Source organism: Colobus angolensis, unplaced genomic scaffold, assembly GCF_000951035.1.
Source record: "Colobus angolensis palliatus isolate OR3802 unplaced genomic scaffold, Cang.pa_1.0 Scaffold35, whole genome shotgun sequence".
NCBI classification, from domain to species: domain Eukaryota; kingdom Metazoa; phylum Chordata; class Mammalia; order Primates; family Cercopithecidae; genus Colobus; species Colobus angolensis.
In genome coordinates this window covers 7,609,725-7,622,269 of record NW_012116821.1, presented here as the reverse complement: position 1 = coordinate 7,622,269, position 12,545 = coordinate 7,609,725, and the positions used below count along the sequence as shown (strand labels likewise).

At 45.9% G+C, this 12,545-nt stretch overlaps 1 long non-coding RNA gene across 3 annotated transcripts in view; it reads left to right on the top strand.

Annotated features, from left to right (window-relative positions):
* Nucleotides 1-12,162, top strand: part of LOC105519465 — a 17,797-nt gene extending 5,635 nt beyond the window's left edge. The window contains exons 2-5 of one of the 3 annotated variants that reach the window (XR_001002971.1): nucleotides 2,405-2,531; nucleotides 3,278-3,379; nucleotides 10,036-10,309; nucleotides 11,438-11,501. This is a non-coding gene — a long non-coding RNA (uncharacterized LOC105519465). Of the gene's footprint in view, nucleotides 1-2,150; nucleotides 2,311-2,404; nucleotides 2,532-3,277; nucleotides 3,380-10,035; nucleotides 10,310-11,437 lie in introns of those variants that run through there. The other 2 variants (XR_001002969.1, XR_001002970.1) reach the window with 2 other exon arrangements.
* Nucleotides 12,163-12,545: the final 383 nt, after the last annotated feature.

Sequence of the window (12,545 nt, the reverse complement as noted above, 5' to 3'; positions counted from 1 at the left end):
AAGTAGCTGGGACTACAGGTGCCCACCACCACGCCCGGCTAATTTTTTGTATTTTTAGTAGAGATGGAGTTTCACTGTATTAGCCAGGATGGTCCTGATCTCCTGATCTCAGGTGATCCACCTGCCTCAGCTTCCCAAAGTGCTGGGATTACAGGTGTGAGCCACCACGCCTGACCGATCTGATTCTTAAATAGCATTTACTATGTGCAGGACACCATTCTAATGTATATATAAAATAGTCCCATGTTATGCATGAAGAATGTAAGGCAAAGAAAGGTTGAATAACTTGCCCAAAGTCTCAGATAGTAAGTGGCAGAGTTGGGATTTGATCCCAGGCAGTCTGGCTCTGTTCTTGACCACTCCACTATTCCGATACACTAATACCCATTCTTTGACTTGTTTACGTCAGGTCCAGATGAGAGCTCTCTAATAAAACTCCTCAGTCAGAGGAATACTGGCTTAACATCTTACCCCTGGAGGAGCATTTCCCAAAATATGATAGCAACAGGTGTTGAACAAACTAACCAAAACAAAAATAAATGCTATAGCCAAATAAATTTGCAGTTACATTAAACCAAGTCAAACAGATTTTATATTACAGAACTTCTCAGAGCCTTTAATATGCTAATAGACATACATTCTCTGAGAGAGTCTAAAATATTTCCCAAACTTTTGGGACCATAGAAGCTTTTTTGATGCATTGATGTCATGACATATCCTGTGCCTTATGGAAAACTCAATTGAGTAAAAAAGGCAAATTGTATATTATTACAAAAAGAGTTTTGACCTCAAGAATGTCCTAAAATGGGTTAATCCCAACATTTTGGGAGGCTGAGGCAGAAGGATCCCTTAAGCCCGGGAGTTCAAGACCAGCCTGGTCAACTTAGGAAGACCCCCCCCCCCCGCCATCTCTATATTTTTTAAAAGACTTTTTTAAAAAATGAAAAAAAAAAAAACATGAGTTCAAAACCCCCAGGGTTCCCTGGTCCACAGTTTGACAATGGCTATTCTAGAAAATACTATTTAAAATATAAGACTTGAAGCTCATCTTCAAGGGAGGCTAAATAGCATATCATACTGCCCCATGCACAGGACAAAGGAGAAAAGCGAATGAAAGAATGTGGATATGTGTTTTAAAAACAGTCCCCTTTCATTTCACATTCTATGTCCATATAAATAAAAAAATAATTTAAAAAAATCAGTTCCCTATCCTACTAGTTCTCTTTTCTTTTTTCTTTTTTATTCTCTTTCCTCCTTTTTTTCATTTAAAAATCTCTTGTTGCTTAATCTTCCAGTGAGTTGATGTTCCTGTTGACGGAGACATATTTAAGTAAAGGGTCATTATTTTAGGGGCACTCCTAACCCTTCACTCTATCCTAAAAATTCCCTACTATCATCCTACAGGTCAACCTAAAATTTCTGCCATTGGCGTTTTGTTTATTGGGGTAAGGCCATGTCTTTGTAGAAAGAGGCCTTGGGTTAAGATACCGTTTCATTTTGCAGCTAGGTGTGAACACAGGTGGCTACTGCCACATGGGAATGTGTCTCTCAGATTAGGGCACTCATCCAGGAAGAGACCCCTAAGGACAGGGACCCAGGATGGGAAAGTACTGCGATGGGTACTTGCATGCAGCCCTAGAAAGTGAGGTGCCCTGCTAAGAAGTCACTCTTCCCTTTTTAGGGAGATGTCCAAAGATACGTTTTATTTCTTTAACAGGTTTGCTTTTTTTTTTTTTTTTTTTTTGAGACAGAATCTTGCTCTGTCACCCAGGCTGGAGTGCACTGGCACGATCTCCGATCACTGCAATCTCTGCCTCCCGGGTTCAAGCGATTCTCCTGCTTCAGCCTCCCAAGTAGCTGGGACTACAGGCATGCGCCACCACGCCCGGCTAATTTTTTTGTATTAAAGTAGAAATGGGGTTTCGCCATGTTGGGCAGTCTGGTCTTAAACTCCTGACCTCAAGCAATCCACCAGCCTCTGCCTCCCAAAGTGCTGGGATTAAGGCATGAGGCACCGCACCTGGCCTCTTTAACCGTTTTATCTAGGGCCTGCCCTTATCCGAGGTCATTTTGTGTTTATATTAGACTGCAGGTCTTTGAACCTGATTTCAAACCTCATGTCAAGGCTAATGCAGCATCTGCAGTACTGCACCCGAATGTGACAACCCAGACCAGGTGGGGAAAATGAAATCTAGTTCAGGCTGGGTGGCCCAAGGTTCCCCTTGTTACACTGGCCAGCAGCAAGGTAACACTGGCCTTGGCTCACAAGGCACGTAAACCACACAAGATGCTGCAGTCAACACCATCGAGGCGAGAGAGAGAATTATAGACTGGAGGAGATGCAAAGGGTCCTCTCCCCTGAGAACCCCACCATCTCCCATGCTTCTTTGTTCTGTCTTCACAGGGTTGGGGGTCCAGCTATCTGTAATTGGGAAGTGAAGAGGATGTGACCGCCAGGTGATGCTAACCCTGAATCCTTGGTGCCTGTGTTATGCACCCTATGCTGAATTTCGGTTCCAGCTGTGTGCTAGGTGAGTCTTTGGGTGTTTGGCTGAATGATCTTTTAAGGCTGGTGTGCCCCTTGTCAAGGCTAACCCATCCAGCTAAGTGTTTTCTAAACAACAATAGTCTGGGCACAGTGGCTCACACCTGCAATCCTAGAATTTTGGGAAGCCAAGGCAGGTGGATCACCTGAGGTCAGGAGTTTGAAACCAGCCTGGACAACATGGTGACACCCCATCTCTACTAAAAATACAAAAATTAGCCGGATATGGTGGCAGGCGCCTGTAGTCCCAGCTACTCAGGAGGCTGAGGCAGAATTGCTTAAACTCAGGAGGCGGAGGTTGCAGTGTGCCAAGATCGTGCCACTGCACTTCAGCCTGGGCGACAGAACAAGGCGCTGTCTCAAAAACAAAAAGACAAAACAAGCTTATTAGGAGTTTTTGTACATATGTTAGTAATGCATACTAATTATAGAAAATTTAGAAAATACAGATAAGAAAATGGAAAAGTCACCATAATCCTATCACCCAGAGATAACCACAGCTGACTGTGGATGTAAGTCCCTCCTGTCCGTCCTTCCAGTCTCTAAATCTCACTACATATGCTGCTGATGGGATTCACGTGTGGTCCAAGCATTGTGCTGCCCCACCCCTCAGATGCTGATCTGCAGCCACGACTGACTTAGGGGAAGGGGCTGGTTTTTCTGTTGGGTTTCTTGGGCCTGGAGGGTAAAGGGAGGGGCTAACAGGGAGCCCGACGCTCTCTCTGTCTCAAGGCCGGGTCTGACCTGGCAGAGAGGAACTGGCTCCACAGCTCTGGGCAGAATCCACTGCCGCTTCCACGCAGGGAGGACCGGGGGAACCGCAGCCCCACTCTGGTAAGTCAAGAGAGGGAAGCTGTTTATCTTCAATAGTGTGTTGGGGCTGGTATTTTCTCTCCTGGCACCCCCGTCCCGGGGCAGGGTCCTCGGCAGGAGTGGACAGAGACAATGCCCTCTTGGCCACACTTCCACGTCCTTAGCTCCTCACACCCCCTCCAGCACTGGCCACTGAGGCTGCTCTGCTATTCCTTTTAGATTTCCCAATTCCAAGTCTATATTTAGTCTTCTCTGCACTAGAACACGCACGGCAGTTAAATATGAAATCTAAGATGTCATCAACCAGCAGCCTAGGATTCCACATAAAATGCAAGCAGAAACGTACCGAGGGCTGGCTGGCTGTGATGAGTCACCTCAGGGCCCCCAGCCGCTCACCACCACTCTTAATTCTTCACATTAAGCAGGGAGAGCAGCTGGGGAAGCTGGGCTCTTCCGAGGCAAACACCGGCCAACTAGGGATGCTCCTCTGCTGTTTCCACTTCTCCCCAGGCAGCCCCTGCTGGCTTTCTGTTTATTTTGCAATTAGCACTTGAAGGAGACTCTGGAGACATTTTTGCTTGGGGGCTGAGAGCTGATATTTCAGAATTTCTTCCCCTCCTTAGAGCACTAGGTTCTGGAAGGAGGGTTTGAAAACAACAGCTCTCAGCGTTCTTTCTAATAATACTCTTGATTATGATCCTTGGCAATTTCATTATCCACAGACATGATCCTTCCGACACTCAGCCTCCTGGTTCCTCTCCTTGTTCTTCTCCACCAATCTTGTCCTTTATGGCATCGCAGCCACTCACCCCCATGGCCGTTCCCTTGACTCTGTCATTACTCCCAGTTGCACTGTCTGTACCGCCTTGACTTCAAACGTCCCACTCTCCTAACACAGTTCTCGTCCCACTCAGTCTTCCCTCTCCAGCGATTCTTCAGCTTTACTGCGACCCACAATGGACTGATCTGCCATCTTTTCACCATTCCTTGCTCCTACTTGCAAGTCTTCCCTGCCCTCTGTACCCACTTAGATGCTGTGATCTGGGGTCTTCATCCCTCCCATCAATACACAGTCAACTCCCTTGACCCCCTCTCCTTTGTTGTACCTGCCTGGCAAGACCACAGTCCTGGCTAAATCCTACTGTCTGCCCCCCTGTGTGCACCTGCCCGGCTGTGTGCAGCTGCCTGGTCTCACTCTAAGTTCAGCCTCACTAGCTGCAGGTGGGTCCTGGCGTCTGGCTGGCATTCCTATTTCATTTCCCTGCACTACTTATTCTCACACTCTCCAAGACAGTGATTTCTTCCCCCACTCAAACTTGCAACATTTCCTCCCCTATCCTCACCCTTACCTGGTGACCTTTCTTCCAAATTCACTGAGCTAATAAAATAATTGGCTGACAAGTTCCCATCTTCCTACCCTTGCCCACACTCCCACCTCCATCTGTGCCTACCTGCTCTGCCTTCCTGCCTTAGACAAGGAATGAATTTCCCAAGCGCCTGTCAGCAATTCTCAAAATGTGGGCCTGAATCTTGACTGCATCAGTATCACCTGGGGGATGGTCAGAAAATGCAACTTGTCCACCCCCAGTCCAGACCTGCTGAATCAGAATGTCTGGGGCAGGGCCAGGCGCAGTGGCTCATGCCTGTAATCCCAGCACTTTGGGAGGCCGAGGCAGGTGGATCATTTGAGGCCAGGAGTTCGAGATTAACATGTGAAACCCCATCTCTACTACAAATGCAGAGATTAACCAGGCATGGTGGTATGCACCTGTAATCCCATCTGCTTGGGAGGCTGAGGCATGAGAATCACTTGAATCTGGGAGGCGGAAGTTGCAGTGAGCCAAGATTGTGCCACTGCATTCCAGCTTGGGCAACAGAGCAAGACTCTGTAAAAAAAAAAAAAAAAAAAAAAGTCTGAGTTGGGGCCCCAGAATCTGTTTCAATGGGCTCTCCAAGGCACTCTTATGCATGGCACTGAGATAGGTCCCTTTCTCTGTCACCTACTCAAGGACATCCCTCCAGCAGTTGTCTCTTCTCTACAGCATCATTTCCAATATCATACAAACAAACCAGAAACAAAACACCTCTCTAGACCCCAAGCCTGCTTTAGCTACCACCCCATTTCTCTACTTCCCTGTTTTCTCTTGAACTCCCTTCAATCAGTCTTTGGTTTTCACCCTCCTCCAAAAGTGCTCTTGCCAAGGTCATTGTGAGAGAAACTGACTAGATGGTCACCAAACCACTTCCTCTTCCAGGGCACACAACGAAATGATGTTTCCCGTTATTTTGCCTTTAAAGGAGGCCGTGTGACTAGTTCTTGCCATGGGAACTCTAGTAGGGTCAACATGCCAGCTTCAGGCTGAAGCACCAGAGCTCAGGTGTGCTTCTATGTGAACCACTCCTTCCCTTTCCAAGGGAACCATGGCAGGTGTGCACTGAAGATGGAAAGAGCCTGGCACCTAAATCACAAAGAAGGCCACCTGCCAAATACTTGATTGGACTGTGAGATGAGTGAGATATAAGCTTTTTATTGTACTAAGTTATTGATTCCGGGGTTATTCATTGGAGAAATAAGACTGCCCCCATAAAGTCACCAGGGACCTCCAAATTTCTAAATCCAATAGTCAATTCTTAGTTATTATCACTTGTGACCAAATAGCAGCATTTGGCAAAGTCAATCAATGTTTACTTTTTGAGAAATTTTCTTTATATATTCTCTAGACTGTTTTTTTTAAGAAAAAAACTCTTTAACTCACTCTAGTATACTTTGCTAAGTCTTCTTTGTGTAAGATTGCCCCAGGACTTAGTCCTTGGATCTCTTCCCTCTCAGTACTCACTCCTTTGTTAATAACAACCTCATTCTTGGCTTTGAATACCTTCTCTACACTGATTATTTCCAAGCTTACATCTCTAGCCTGAACCCAAGACTTGCTTGATCCACAACCTACTAGACATCTCCACTTGGTGTCTAATAGCTACCCAAACCGTACCCAAAACCATAATCCTGATGCCTTTCACCCTGCTTCACCCATAACCTTCCTCGTCCCACTAAATGTTAACTCTGTCCTTCCAGTTGCTTCAGCAAAAGAAACCGTGGACTAATCCTTGAGTCTCGCTCATTTCCCAATATCCTATTATTATTAAATTCTGCAGGTCTTACCCTAACAACATCCAGACTCTCAGCTCATTCTTATGCTGCTGTCGTGGTCTGAGCCACCACCACCATCTCCTGCTTGAGTTGTCCTGCTCTCCTCCTCACAGTCTTGCTGCTCACATTCTTTTCTGCCTTCTTTATAGTCTTAATCAAGCACCCAGCATGAGCTTCATACACAAAAATCAGATTGTCTCACTTTTCTGTTTCAATCCTCCCCCTCTGCCAGTATTTTCCCAGATCACTTGGAATTAAAATGCTGAAGATGGCTCGCAGGCTCCCTGTTGCCCCTCTGCCTTCATCTCTCTGGACTCCCCTTGGCTCAGTTCATTCCTGTAACACCCTCTTCTTCGCTGTTTGAATCCTGCTCTTGCCTGGAATATGCTGGCCCAGATAGTCATCACTTGCTCCCTCACTGCCTTCAAACCTCTGGTCAAATTTACCTTAACAGAGGGGCCTTCCCTAATGTCAGCTCATGCCCTACACTCCCTGTGCCTCTCAGCACTTATCACTACCTAGACAGTTACAGAATGTAAGGTGGGCAGGGACTTTGTCTTGTTTATTCTGTGTCTCCAGAACATAGAACAGTGTTGGGTACACAGTAGGTGCTCAATAAACATTTGTAGAATGAATGAAAGAACAAACAGCTGAAAGGGCCAGCTACAGCCTCCTTGGCTTAGCGAAGAAGCAGGTTTTTCCAGTTGTATTTTGCACTTGTGCTTCCATTCTGGTGAATCCAGAGTCTTTTCTTCCTCTCCTTGTGAATTTTGTCTCAAGGATCTTGTCTGCCTCTTGTGTGACCTCTTTCGGACTGTCCTGGGTGATTCGCCCATCTTTTCAAAACTTGGCCTTGCAGTTACCTGGTGACATTGTACCTGACTCTCTATCACAGGTTCTTGTTCATGAGGCTCCAGGAATTCATTTTACACCACGGGGAGGGCTGATCCTCCACCTGCTGAGGTCTGACCAGAGTCACCAAGGGCAGCATCGGGTTCTCCTTTTGCGAAAGTGCGGAAAAGCAATCATGAAACCATCAGAGGAGAGGATGGAGGTGTGGAGACCCGTCCAGTCATAGGATTCTGGAAGAGGGATGAGCGAGCTGGGCAGGCTGCTGAGGAGGTGCTGCTTCCTGGTGCCCCCTCCTCTCCAGCACTGTCTCTGGGAAAGGTTGTTGGAACCAGAAAACACACAGCCTTGGTTGATGAAAAGCCTGTTTATTCCTAGTACACTGGACACTTTGTTCAGGAATAGTTCATCCATTTGAAAATATTGCCCTTGTAATGGTGCCAAGGTCATTGCCTGCTGGGGTTATCAGCACTGTGTGTGCCAGCTCTGACTGGGTGTTTTAATAGGTGGATCGTTTCCCTGCCAGAGGGACTACAGAACATTGAATGGTTAATTTGTATTCAGTGCTATCCCTGCATGCAGTCTTCATGTTAAGTTTTTGTTGGGACTTTAAGAAAAAAAGAGAAATGAATAAATAGGTTAGGATGCAATGAACTGCTTTAAAAGGAATTTTAAGTGGTACTGACTCACTTTAGAGTTCTCCATACCCATCTGATAATAACAATGTACCTACCTTTGCAAAGTTTGCCAAACAACAACAACAAACCCTTGTATTCATTGTTTCCTTTGATGCTCAAATCAATCTTGTAAGGTAGGGTGGTGTGTAAGATAGGGTGGTGTGTAAGGTAGGGTGGTGTGTAAGGTAGGGTGGTGTGTAAGGTAGGGTGGTGTGGTCCTACCTTACAGGATTGATTTGAGCATCAAAGGAGACAATGAATACAAGGTGAGAAACTGAGGCTCAGGGAAATTAAATGGCTTTTGTCAAACAAGGTCAAAGAATTAATACAGTGGAACCAGCATTGTCACCCAAGTCTCTTAGTGCCCAGATTTGACCGTGTCCATCCCATCATGGTGAGCCAGGCAGGTGTAGAGGGGAAGGATCTAGCTGGGTTTGGACAGAGATGCTTGATGTGTCGAAGTGAATGTGAGTGAAGAATAATTTTGTTACTGGCTATAGCCCTCTATCAGTCAACACATGGTAATAAATACAGTTGCAAAATGTATGTGTGCAACTTGAAAATGGTGTGAAGCCCCTACCTGCTGAGTGGATGATGAGTATCCACTCAAGTGTGGTCAGGCCTGGGGGAGGCAAACATTCCATGCAGCAGCCTGTGGCACTGTGGGAAAATCTCCACTCTGGTTTTTAAGAGATCAGAGTTCTAGTGCCAGCTCCACAGTACCTAGGTCCATCGTGTGACTTTGAGCAAACAAGGTCTATAATCTGTAAAAACAGATTTGATCACATCTGTTCACCCCCCCTAGTATAGACAGACAAGTTTTATTGCAATGTACAAGTGGCTGGAATAAAGAAATAAAAAGCTCACCCATCAAATTAGTGAATGCCATGAAGCTAGAGTGTAGCTAATGACAAATGACAGATAAGTTTTCTTGAAGACCTTGAGACCTGTAGGAACATTTAGATAAAACGTCTAAGGTAAATGCACAGAATTGTATTTAGGTTTAACAAAAATTGCACCAGTGACAGCATTTGTTCTCGATGCACACTAGTTTATTTGTTGAAAAGATTTGGGAAAGGGAATGCACAGGTTTGGACTCGAGAAGATTTAGGAGTTTTAATTGATTCAAGTCTCAATATGAATGGGGATTGACAAAGAAGTTAGCACAACCACGGACTCTCCCAACACAAGTGTAGAATCTAGGACAAGGAACCATGTTGGGCTTGCAAGCGTGGCCAGGTAAGCATTGGGTTCTGTAAGCATACGCTTAATAAGGTTATTGACAAACTGGAACTGGCGTAAATGGTTGGGAAATCATGGTCTATATCAGTGGTTTTAAGGCCTGTAAGGAGAACACTTAATGGGCTGACATGATGGTGGTTTGCACAGAAATAAATGGTGAGGAGGATGAGGAAGTGCATAATCCATATGGGTATCTGCAGGGCCAAAGCTAATCCAGGAGATGAAAGTAAAGGGAGGCAGAGTTTACCTGTAAAAATGGAAGCAGGAGGCCTTGCCAGGTGGTGAGCTGTTTCTTGTCAGATGTGCAGGCAGTGGCAGCCTGACCTCCTTGTGGGGACTGGCACGGAGGTTCCAGCACCATGTGAGATTGGAGCTAAGGAAGGGCTCTTGATTGACAGCAGCAATCTAGGAAATGGGAGAATGAGGGAGATGAAAACTGGAAACGCTTTATAAATATGAGGTTATACTGTTAGGTGTTGAAGAGGAAGGCCCTCAGTATTGCCTCAACTCAGACTTTCCACCATTCCTAGATAGGGCGAGAAGTGTCTGTCTATACTCACTCCTCACCATCTACAGCCAGTGTCTAAGCTCTGCCCATCCCTCTGCATATGCCTGCACACAGTCACACAGTTTGCTAAGAAGTGTTCTTTCGTTTGTTTTAGACAAGGTCTCGCTCTGTTGCCCAGGCTGGAGTGTTCCTAAGCAGCTGGGACTACAGGCACGTGCCACCACGCCCAGCTAATTTTTACATTTTTTTGTAGAGGTGGAGTTTCGCCATGTTGCCCAGGCTGGTCTGGGACTCCTGGGCTCAAGCAATCCTCCCACCTTAGCCTCCCGAAGTGTTGGGATTACAGGCGTGAGCCACCGTGCCCGGCCTGCTGAGACTTTTGAATGTGTTCTGTTTCCACTATACAATTGAGAACACTGATGTACCAGAGAATTCCAGGGTGGGGAAGAAATCCAGAGTCTGCTCCTGAAAGAAGTCACCCCTGAGTGTGAGTCTGTTCCAGGTAAATCAAGTGAGCTGGGAGATCAGTGAGCTTGGATTTATTTGGTATCTTTTTTTTTTCCTTCTTTAAAGGGAGCCGTAGAATTAAGGGTTGAGGTTTTTCTTTCTTCTTTTTCTTTTTAGAGTTTTTTTGAGCTACCTAATACATCAGCTGAACTAATCTGCAGAAAATAAATTTATCTTTAAAACAGAGCTATTTAGATGCCTGAGTAACAAACCCTATCTCAGTAGAAGCTGTTGGCAAAATGAAGCTCACCTCTTAGGCAGACAGCACTGTGGAAATGATGCTCACAGTTTCAGGGGTGAAACCAGATTGGCTTCCAGCCAAGGGTACCTTACTAATGGGCGTATTTGCGTTTGGGGAGGAAAAGACCTGTGGCAACACAGCCACGTGGTTGTTCCTCATAACCCACAGTTGGGTTTCATCTGGACTGCCTCCTCACCCCTAGCATCTGCTGATGTATCTGTGTCTAAAGCCATAGTTTACTCTTTTTTGTCCTCATCCTTCAACAAGCCCTATGTCTTATGTGCCTACTGTCCAGACTTCTCTTAAATCTATCTGTTCCTTTCCACCCCAACTATCAACTCAACTGAATAGCCACTAAATGAGGCATTGTGCTAGGCTCTGAATTGCAAAGATCATTAGGGCATTTGGTCTTATTACTTCAATCCTGGGTTATGCACCTGTGCCAGGAGGTGCAGCTGATTTTCCTGATTACACTTCCAGACCTGCCACTGCTTCTCATACACACAACTTTTGCTCAGACGCTGTCCTGTCCTTCCTGTGAGGTATAGTCAAAACCTGCATTTTCAGAGGCCTCTATAGCATGCACCCATTGTGATTGTGCAGTCTTACCTCCTTTTGGCCCTGTGGAAGGAGAGTGGATTCTAGAAAGATCCCTGCCCAGCCACTTCCTGCCCACTGTGACCTTCAGCAGAATCTCAGGCTCCAAGTGTTGTATGGGTGATGGTGAAGGGGTAGCAAGGAAACTTGAGTGGGTTTGTCAGAACTAGGAGCAATAAGAAAACTTGAAAGAGCCTCCTGTCTTAAGAAGGCACTTGACTGCCTCTGATCAATTCAGGGAGGCTTCAACAGCTCTTAAGAGGATTAGGCCAAAGGACTTCAGTGAAACTTTTGTGCTTTTGTTCTCTAGAGTGGAAACCCTTGACACGTGTTACACACAAACAACACTTGGGGTGGAACAAGAGCTTCGCAATGATCTGTCTGGAACCCATGATACAATTCAGCATCTCTTTAGAGCTTCAGTCTATCAAACATTTCCAGACTATTTCACTTAACCTTCACAATTATAGAAATGCTTGGGGGGAAAAAAAAACTCCACATTTAAGATTTCCAAAGCAGAAGCATCACCAGCAGCCTTAACAGCCATTCAAAAAGATATCTTCTCCGGGCTTGTTACCTCTTATCCTCCCTCTGTTATATTATAGAACTCTTCTTAGAGAGATTGCCTGGAAAGAGGTAAAGTATGCATAGACATGGTCAGCCCCATTTGCAGCTGAGCAAATGAGACTCAGAGTGGCAAAGTGACTTTTTCAGAATCACAGCAGTAAATGGTAGCATTAGGAAGCTAAGCCTGATAATCCTGTTCTTGTCCTGTTGAGGAGATAGTGAGAGCAAAGGGAAGTGGCGACGATGAAGGAATAAAACCAAGCTCATCCCCCTGTTCCTCATGCCCAACCCTTGCCAAGACTTTAGGTAACAGAAGGAAGAGAACACATGGATGGGGACATGCTGGGCCTGGAAGAGCTGCGTATGTTCTGCAGACCACACGTGTGGAGCCCATGGCCATGTGAAGGGGGTGGGGTTCCAGTCCTAGAAGCAGGATCATGGAAGTGGCCTTGGAGGACCTGACGAGGAAGCCTATGATCTTCCAGGTACCTTTAGGTGATGTGGATTTAGACACTGGGTGTGGCTGTGAAGCAGACTTTTGCTTTTTTGGTTGTCTGGTATCCATTTAATCACTCCCCAGCTTCCTGCTTGGGAACTTCCACTAATGCTGTCAATCCATGGACTTCTAGAGGAACTGAATCTACCGCTGGCTCAGGAACAGGAACCTGACCTGGGCCTAAGCTGATGAATCCATCAAATTTACCTTGGCAAAGTGATTGCCTCAGGAATGGGCAGTGACCCAACTAGAGCCAGTAGGACTTTTCCCAGGTATCCTGAAACAGACACTCTTTTTATCCTGGATATGGACCTGAGATAGTATAGTTCTGGGAGTTGCTGACAACCATCTTATG